The following is a 9,568-nucleotide window of genomic DNA, read 5'->3' as shown; positions in this document are numbered from 1 at the left end:
GTCAGATGCTCTGGATGGAAGCGCCTGCCTTTCCAGCAGTCATTAAGATTCTGTTCCACCTAAAAGGCCCAACAGTCATCAGTATAATTCCCTATTAGTGACTATAGTTTTCCAACCATTTACATGTAACTGCAAACTTCTATTGCTTCAGATCTCTAAGTATGTAGGTAATAATTATAATCACAGCAATAACAATGGAGGACCAAAAAAATTACAGAAAAATGGGAAGAGTTTTGGAGGAGCAGTAGCCAGTATGTTTGACAAATAAGTATTGTATGATCTTGTTCAGGCATATATGTGAATCCATGCAAGTGGTTTCACAAGTCATTCCACAAGTCGAGCAAATGCAGCACTGCCAAAAGCTGCCAGTCTGATTTTAACCTGTTCCTGATAAAGATGCCAGTTTGTAAACTGGAATTTAGCCCGGCTGTAGTCTATCATTTCAAATATTTGCTACTTGATGAATTTGATAAAAATCCTGGCATTCTTCCTAAAGCAGAAGAGAAGTGAAAAATCTGAGGTTGCAAATGCAGAATTTCATTTATATGATTTCCATTTTTAATGGCAGGGATTCCACTACAGATACTGAGGTATCATTGCCTTAGGGAACGTATCTAATTCTTATAAAGACATGCAGGTGTTAACAGAAATTATTTGTCAGTTCATAACTCAAGTGGATTTACTGGCTTCACCAGAACAATATTTTTTTGTGCCAGCTGCAGCATTGGCTTTTCAACTCTTAATGTAACGTCCATGCAAAGATGAAGTGGGTTGAAATTCAAAGACTATAAATCTTTCCCCTACAGAATTCATTTCATATTAATTAATAATTCTTCATAAAGCTACCCAGATGACAAAATTACTGAATTCAGCTCTTCATTTCCACTACCAATTTTTGCAAATAACAGATAACAGCTGGATTGCTGCGCTTTTCTGGTATATGCCAATGGAAAAAGAGATTTGACAAGCTGGAGAATATCCAAAATATATCTGAAAGCAATTTTTATTCTGCCTGTCAAATTGTTTTTCCCTATAGTTGTTAGTGAAAGTGATTTATAGGTAGAGATCATGTGATAAATTATATAATTCCAGGAAACAAGACAATAAAATACATCCTTGGTATATGCTAGATAATATTAAGCCAGAAAATTATGTTCTGAGAGACTCAGAATTAAAAGAATCCATTGCTCATTGGGGTGGACAAGGACGATGCAACCAAATCTTTGTCTAGAGACACTTGCAATACCCAATAGAACAGGCATACGGGGTAAGACATAGACAATTGCTGCCCAAGACACCCAGTATGGGTAGTCCTGAGTTCATGAAGAGCAGAACTGCAGCTTACGTGGTAACAGTCTTTCAGGGCTCCACATAGCACATATTTTTTTGTTAACAACTTTTTTTGTTCCAGAATGAAGAATTTTCTATCTTCCTGGGAAAGAATCCAATGTTCACTGACATTAGCAGAAGTCATTACAGCATGTTTTGGGATCTAACTTCTACTCCAAATTTTTTGGTGGGGAGGGGAGAAGATACAACTCTTATCCATTCCAGACATTTCTCAGATCCGTATTTTGACACAACACATCTCTGTATTCCTCCCATTCTCACAACCTACATCACTCATAAAAAATGTCAGAGGTCCAGGTTTAAGCTCTTTTTTTATTTTTTTTATTCACAGCAGAAACATAAGAATTCGTGTCCTTTGTCCCACACAGGCTTTTCTTCAGTCCTTTTTTCATAATAAAGCTTCTAGAGTCTAATTTTTGCTGTCTTGCTGCTTGTTTCAATGGACATAGGTGAATGTATCTTTAACTTTCATTCACATGGAGACCATAAGCAAGTGCTTCATGCTAACTCTGCCTTGGCGTACGTTCTGAACTGCGTCCATAGGTCAAACCACCAGCTTCTGGCTTTGTCTTCTTCTGTGGTAAGTTCTAAACTGCAAAAGTAGTACTTTGCCTCTTCTTTGGTCTTCCCTTGTATTTTCAGACTATCCAGTAGGAGAACCCGAGACAGTGAACTATGTCTGCCCCAGTAACTCATTTAAGGTATTCCTAATCACAGAAGTATTCATATTTTTTACTCCTTTGGTGCGTGAGTGTAGAGAATTGCTGTTTCTTAAAAGATATCTGCTTATGTTTAGATGCATTTTCTAGTCTAAGTGCATGAATAATGCCCTCTTATGGCAAAATTTAGGGATTCCCCAAAATTTATCTGTTCTCAGATAATTTATATTATCAATTTATTTTTGGAAAAAAAAATACTTATACTGGAAGGAAAAAATCATGAAAAAGAAAAATATTCTGTGCATGATATTACAGTCATAATGAGTTCTAATTTTTTCTTTATACTTCCTCCACTTCTGGGATATTTGAGAGGAAAATCCAGTCTTAGAAGCATTTTTTAACAATTAGGATAAAGAACTCATTTTTAGAAATTTTGATGAGTGTTCTTTGCCAATTGCTAAATTACAATGGGTGTATATAAAGAGTAAGTGTATATTAGGCTTTTATTTATTAATATTGACAACAAAGGGTTTAACTGATTTCTGGTAGTGTTTGTAATATAAGTAAACTGTAAGGAATAAACAGGCAAGAGTGTGGTGAAATATTACTGAAAATGTTAACTCAAATTTCACAATACTCTGGAAGTACATTAAGATAAATTTGTGTGAAGTAGTACAAGTGTTTTAAATGCTAACAATAGCAAAATAGTAAATAATAAAGTTATTTGGAGACATTTTGTACCTATTCTGTGTTTTTCTTTTGCCTTTTCTTCCTCCTAATTGACTTTGAACAACTGACAATGAATAAATTGATTTTAAGTTATAAAGGTGTAATTTTGGAGAAGATACTGTTTTCTGGCTGCCATCCAAACTATAGACTTTTTTTCTTTTGCCTTCTTGGCTTAAAAGAAACTGCTACTAATAGATTCAAATAAAGATTCAATTAACAGATGTTCTGGAGAGAGTCAGATTAAAAAAAAGATAAATATTTAGTGGCATGTTTATGTTGTTTGAGAAAAAATTAGATGTAGACTCACTTTACATTTTGGTTCTTTCAATAAGAAGCCAAGAACCAAGCTAAAGCAACAGAAACTTTTCAGTATGATGGAAAATTCTGAGACTTCATTCATAATGTCAGATTACATGATTTTCTTGTGCATCAGGTGTTTTCATGAAGCCTGTGCTAACTTTGGGTGGGCAATTAATAAAACAATAGGCATAAAGCATATTTTTATTCCATAATAGCCCATAAATAAAATAAATAAATAAAATTAACCCATATCCTGATTGTTCTGAAGCCCCAAAAATGTACAAAGAGGTCAGCAGACTGTCTTAAACCCCACTGAACATACATTGACTTCATCGGCTTTCCTTATCCAGGCCAAGTGTCTGCTCATGCTTTTTTACACAACACATTCTAATGAATACAGTGGGATGGCTTTCAAGAAGGGTTTCGCTGAATGAAATATGATAACTTAATATACTGCAAAAAGCATTTTAAGAGCCTTTCAAAACACCTCTTGTACTGACAGTGAAAAAAGAAAAGCAGAGTCTCCTGTCCCCATGAACCACGAGCATTTGGAGGCATCCTATGAATACCCTTGACAAAGGAAGCCCACACGATCAAGAATATAGCACAGAACACAATAAAGACCAAAGCTTCAATTTTATCTCCTTTAGGACCTTAGAAGAATGCAGTAGTATCTATATAACAAAGCACTAAAATGATCAATATTACAGCTAAAACGTCAGTACACCACCACCTGTACCATGCTGATTCCAAAGACAAACCTTGGTTCATAGCAGACATCATGACAGCCTCTTGAAGAAATGGAAAAGAACACTTTGCTGGAAACAAGAATATCTTCTTTAATACTGAGATAATACTATGGTAAAGAATTAGGACTTGAATTGTATAGCATCTCCATGTTTTACACCTTGGGTGAATTATAAGGTACTTTGGATTTACATTAAAATTCCCACGGCTACTTCAGTTTCCTAAAGAAAAGGTAAGAATGGTCCTAGTGGGTCGCTTGAGAGATCTAGTTTGAAATCCCAACTCCAGTGATAGCTAGGATGTAATGCCACGCAAAAGGATCGGGCCTGATGAGTAGGAGAGGACATATCTCTGGGGCCTGTTCCACTCCTCAGTGTCCTCTGGTCCATACACAAAGATCCTTGACATCTCCAGGGGACGGTGGGCATTATTCAGATTGTTTCAGTCAATGCTCTGCTTAGCATGCATAGTTTAAATGATGACCTTTTTTCATTAGCTTTTTTTCTTCTTTCGTCTGGAGACACAAGTTCTCTAACTGTTATTTCTTCTGTATGAGAAAAACTTCCTTAGGGAAAGTAAGTAACAGGGACACTGGCCAACAGGACATGTTTAGGGAAGGACAAGGCATATGCAGAATGGTCCTTCTGCTCCTCTTATGAAGTAACAGCTTGCAGAACGCAAACAATATGCAGTGAGCAATTAGCTGACAAATACCATCAGTGAAGCTTAGGCTGTACTTAGAACAAAACAAATCGAAGACTGCAAGGTATGCAGTCATTACTCTTCATTTGAAGATGAAGGATTGTGGGAAATAGGACTGTGCTGGTATATTATCTGGCACCAGACTGGGGGTGGATAGTTTCATATAATCAGGCTTCTAGGAGTGTGTCTCAAACTTAAGATGAATGGGAAAAATCATAAGCTGCCTTTTTTTTTTTTTTTTTCAAACCAGTGATTCACATAATGTTCTATAAACACTGAAGTAGCTGAATCAATGGCAAAAAGTTACCTTTCCAAAACCTCCTTCCCACAGAATAAGAGGACTCCCTTGAACGCTGTGATCCCTGTAGCACGCAGCGATGGATCAAGCACCAGGCTGGAGAGTGGCATGGCAGGCTGGAAACCAGGCCAAGCAAGTTATAAATACAAGAAAGCACAAATGCATAGAGGGTGCAGCAATGTGTAATCTGTGTATTGGAGGTACTTGGAATTAAGGTCCTGTGGTGCAAGGAGCTCTACAAACACAAAGGGAAGTAAAGCAGGAGCAGTTATGGAGAAGCTTTTGATCCAAACGGACAAATAGAGAGAGGAGGGGAGGGGAGGCGAGATTACCGCAGGATAGAGGAGGGCAGTGACATAGCCCTGGGCATTGCGGCACTTTCCAGCCTGCCATGCTGCTCTCATAAGTCATCCTTGGTGTGTCAACGACCCATTCCTTTTCATTCAAGTTTTTCTAATATGTATTCTTACTAATCAACTTGCAAAATAACGATGACTTGTTCGATTTGTTAAAAACTGAAATCCAGCTTTGTGCAAGCACAGTGATTGAGTGTATCACTGACCTCACTTAGTCATACTGGCCAAAAGGTGGAAAATCTGACCAAAACACTGTATTTCTCTTAGAAACAGCAATAATGTGGTTGCCTCACCGAAAAGGGGAGCAATGAAGGCCTGGTCGCATACCAGGAATCAGCTTACATCTTTTGTACAGACACAAAAGTACTTATTTGATGATGATCTTACAGAAATGAGCCTGTTCAATGACAGAGGTCACTGTGAAGTGCTGGCTCCCTGACTTCCAGGGAAGCCATTCAGAGCTGGGTCTATCTGACTGGAGAGAACTGGAGTTTTATCAAACTGCTAGCATGATGTTTTCCTCTCTTCCCATACAAGTAATGGTGCTTCATTAACGTAGCTACATTGATCCTGTTCCTAAGCACCTAATTTTTCTTAAGCTGTGAAAAGACAAATTGTCTCCTGCAGATGGACTTTCACAGAACCTTAAGTAGTAAAAAGCAAACTGATGAATTCAGTTTGACAACACATTGTTAGTTACATGCCAGCAGCTTTATAAGGCTTTGACCTTGGTGGTGAAGCCTCACTCTTCATGACCAGTCCTCATTTGACCCACCTGAGTAAGCCCATTGACAAACCAAGGCACACTATGGTCAAGGACATTACGCCATCTCTGATCACATAGCGGTATCACCAGTAGCTTTGTCTTTACTGTCTCTTGAATCTTTGGACTATTTGTTGTGAAAAAGAATCTAAATTGCTATTCATATTAGCATACCTTCAAAACAAACACCTAACAGCTTCCCCACAATGAACTGCTGATATATTTCACACTTTCCCCAGTTCTTGTAACTGTAAGAAAGAAAATAAACAATGATGAACTAACTGAATTACCTGAAGACCTTGCAGGTGATTTGAAATTCATAAATGAGGACAGAGGAAACAGAAGTCAATAGCATTTTCTCTCATCACTTGGAATCTGGACATTTACTGTATACACAATTCCTTTGACTTTTAAGGAAGGAATGGATTACGTTTGATGGTGGTTTTATCATACCGTTACTACGTTTTTCTTTGTAATAGCTAGCATTTGATCTTGTCTGAATTTGAAGTCTCTGCTTGTGTTCAAATCAGAGCCTGTTGATCTTCTTAATGACTAGCGTTGCTAATCCAGCGAAATTGCCTGATCCTCTTCCACTATGCTGTCTTTAACCATCCAACTGTGTCTCAGGAGGTTCCTGTCTTCCTTCTCTGCCATCTTCATCCAGGTTAGTTTCTTTTCCCTGTCTTCTCTCTTTTAAACTTGTGTTTCTTCTGGTCCTACTGCCTCCTATAATCTGTTCACTTTTTCAGGAGCTTAAAACCTAAGTAAGGAGAAACAAAACAAAACAAAACAAAACAAAAAAGCCATCCCCAAACCAAAATGTTAAGTAAACACCCAAATCCACTCTCGTCTTTCTCCTTCCTGGCTTCAGTTAGTGTTTAGGTCTAAAGCTAGGCCTGGGTCCATTAGGATGATTTGTTTGGGTAAGAAGCAAACACCATGCACTGATACAACAAAATCAGTGTCTGTCTGTTTTGGCCATGAGGGTTTGCCTGCTCAGATCACGCTGCAAGGGTCAGAACGGCTCCGACTCTGAAGCTGAGGGCGAGGGCCTGACTGCCCTGACACGTGATGCAACCTGGAGTACTTCCACTGGGTTATAAATCTCACATGCACCAAACCAGAACTAGAAGCAAATGGTACAACACTTTGTATGCTTTGTGTATTATAGGAATGATTAAAAAACAGCTGCAAAGCAGAGTCTAATTTATTTGTCCTCATCCCTGTGTTAGCCTGTAAAATACACAGCCTGGAAAGCAAGTGTCTTGCATATTTTTCATTTCACTCACAGGGTTGAATCATGCCAGTAAATATTGAAACCCCACCTCATAGTTTGGAGAAGTAATTTCCATTCCATGAGTTTTGCTTGAAGCTAATACATGCTATTACAAAACATCTAAAGTAAAACTTTAACCATTTCACTCAGCCCAGCTGTGAAGTTCAAACTGCTTTTTAAAGTTAATTATCATGCTCTGACCTGCACATATGCACATGCTAAATACAAATAAATCAATATGGCATGCTTATTCTTGTTTCAATTTGCTTTTTGTTTTTAAAATTAGCATACTCTTGCTTTGCCTAACAGATATACGAGTGCGATGGTATCTCACAGATTAAAGTTCTGCATTTGTCTCTTTGTAGTTCTTTTACTATTTTATAAACCCAAAGTCCTTGGAGGAGTGTCGGAAAGCCCCATAATTTTCCTCAGTGTTCCATTTTACCTTTTATCTTGGATGTAGCTAGCACATGTGAAAAAGAAACGCAGAGAGCCAGATGGGTCCCTAATGTCCACACATACAAAAGCACTGACAAACACAAGTGACTTTAACTAATGCCGATGTTGATTCATGCTTGAGCATATTCCTTTTTTGTTGTCTTTTTCTAATGCTGTATTATTAGGAGCATGTGTGTGTGATCTTACCCAGATTATTATTATTAAGAAGAAAAAGTAGATTCATCATACCGCTTTTTTTTTGTTAATCTTAAGGCAAAAAAATATTTGGAGACGACAGTTAGAAACATCCTAATTTTTAGTGTCGGTATTTCGTGGTAACATTCCCCTTTTTCTTTGACTGGCATTGCCACTCATTACACATCTCCCAAAAATCTCCTAACAGAGAGGTAATTTCGTGTTTGCTTTGTGGTTTTCTGTGCACTCTCCTCTGAATCACCCTGCGTAGACCACAGCAAGAGGGAGAATACTGAATTCGCTGATTCACTTCTGTTGGCTGGTGTGGCGATCTCTAATTGCACTTAGTTGTGGGGATTTTCCAAAGCAGACAAGTGACTTCTCCTTTTGCCAGGGCGCTGCTGTCAGACTGAGGGATGTGAACATCACCACATTTCAAGGATGAGCAGCATCGTGTTCACAGCCACACTGCCTGCCCATTGAGAGAACAAGCTCTCTGATGGCTTAGCTTAACTGCTCTCTAGCACAGCAAATGTTCACACATTTCTGCACAGTTTATTTGTGTTAAGGAGGAGAACTGGAAGAGCATCAATATTTTTAAGGACTCATGATCTGAAGAGTTTAGTTCATCTGACGGCATCAGATAATTCATACTCAAATATGATCTGAAGTAAGTCAAGCTTTTCAAAATTCTGGACCCATTTCTTTTCTGGCATCTGTTGCAAATCTGATGTGTCATTTCAGGGGAAGGAGCATCCCATACTTTTGTGTTCTTCAGGATTATAAATGCCTTGTAGTACTGGAATTTCTCACTTGAAGAAACCACTAACTTTGCTCAGCCAGCACTGAAGCCCCGGGGGAGAAATTACCTTTAAAATAAGTGTGATCCTAACTCATGCAGGTCAGCTTTTACACAAAGTAGCCTACAGACAGAGGCCATAAAGATGTGCACACATGTAGACAAATTTGTTTAGTAAGGGCACTGTATTCAGGCTACTCCCTGCTCTCTGGCTACAACGCATTAGTATTATTGACTGCTTTGGTTAGCATGGCCAGAGTGTGTAATAGTTGGAAACAAAATTGTAACTTGAGTGTGCACACTGATTCATTGTGGGTACTTGTTTACTTGTTAACATACTGCTGCCTGCGGGACACAGCTGCAACAGTTATCATAAAATGTGCTCCTTCAAAATATTGCTGTCAGGACCCTGCCATCCAACCTGCACCGCCTCAGCTGGAGCAGAGGCCACCTCATCCCGCAGAAGTGGAGATCTTGATTCAAGAGAAGTTTGCACCTAGCAGGCCAAACTAGCACAGAACATGCCTGCAAGAAAGCTTAGGAAAACCTAACCCAGCCCCCAAATGCTGTTGTTTGGAAAATCCTGCTGGCTTGAATGGTGCTATGCTGCAGTTCACATTTTCAAGACACCTTGTGTAAAATTTTCAAAGCTATCAGGCTGCCATGAAAGCACAAATCTCACCAAAACTGGGAAGTCTGCAACAACTAATAGCTCAGTATCTTGGGGGGAAAAAAGTGAGCTTCAGCAAAATGCAAGCTCTTCGTCTCCCAAACTGCAAAAAGAGCTTTTGAAAGCTTGTGGTAAAACTCCTGGAGCAATCAGGCGACTGAACTACAAATCTACCTACCACTCTTACTCTCCTTTCTTCCTCTTCTTCGCTCATTTTCTTTTAAAGTTTAAAAACGAGGGAATAGTTCAGGGGGAAGAAAAAAAAAAAAAAAGGAAAAATAAGAAA

Source organism: Egretta garzetta, unplaced genomic scaffold, assembly GCF_000687185.1.
Source record: "Egretta garzetta isolate BGI_Z169 unplaced genomic scaffold, ASM68718v1 scaffold148, whole genome shotgun sequence".
Lineage (NCBI taxonomy): Eukaryota > Metazoa > Chordata > Aves > Pelecaniformes > Ardeidae > Egretta > Egretta garzetta.
Note: the sequence above shows the minus strand (reverse complement) of the source record.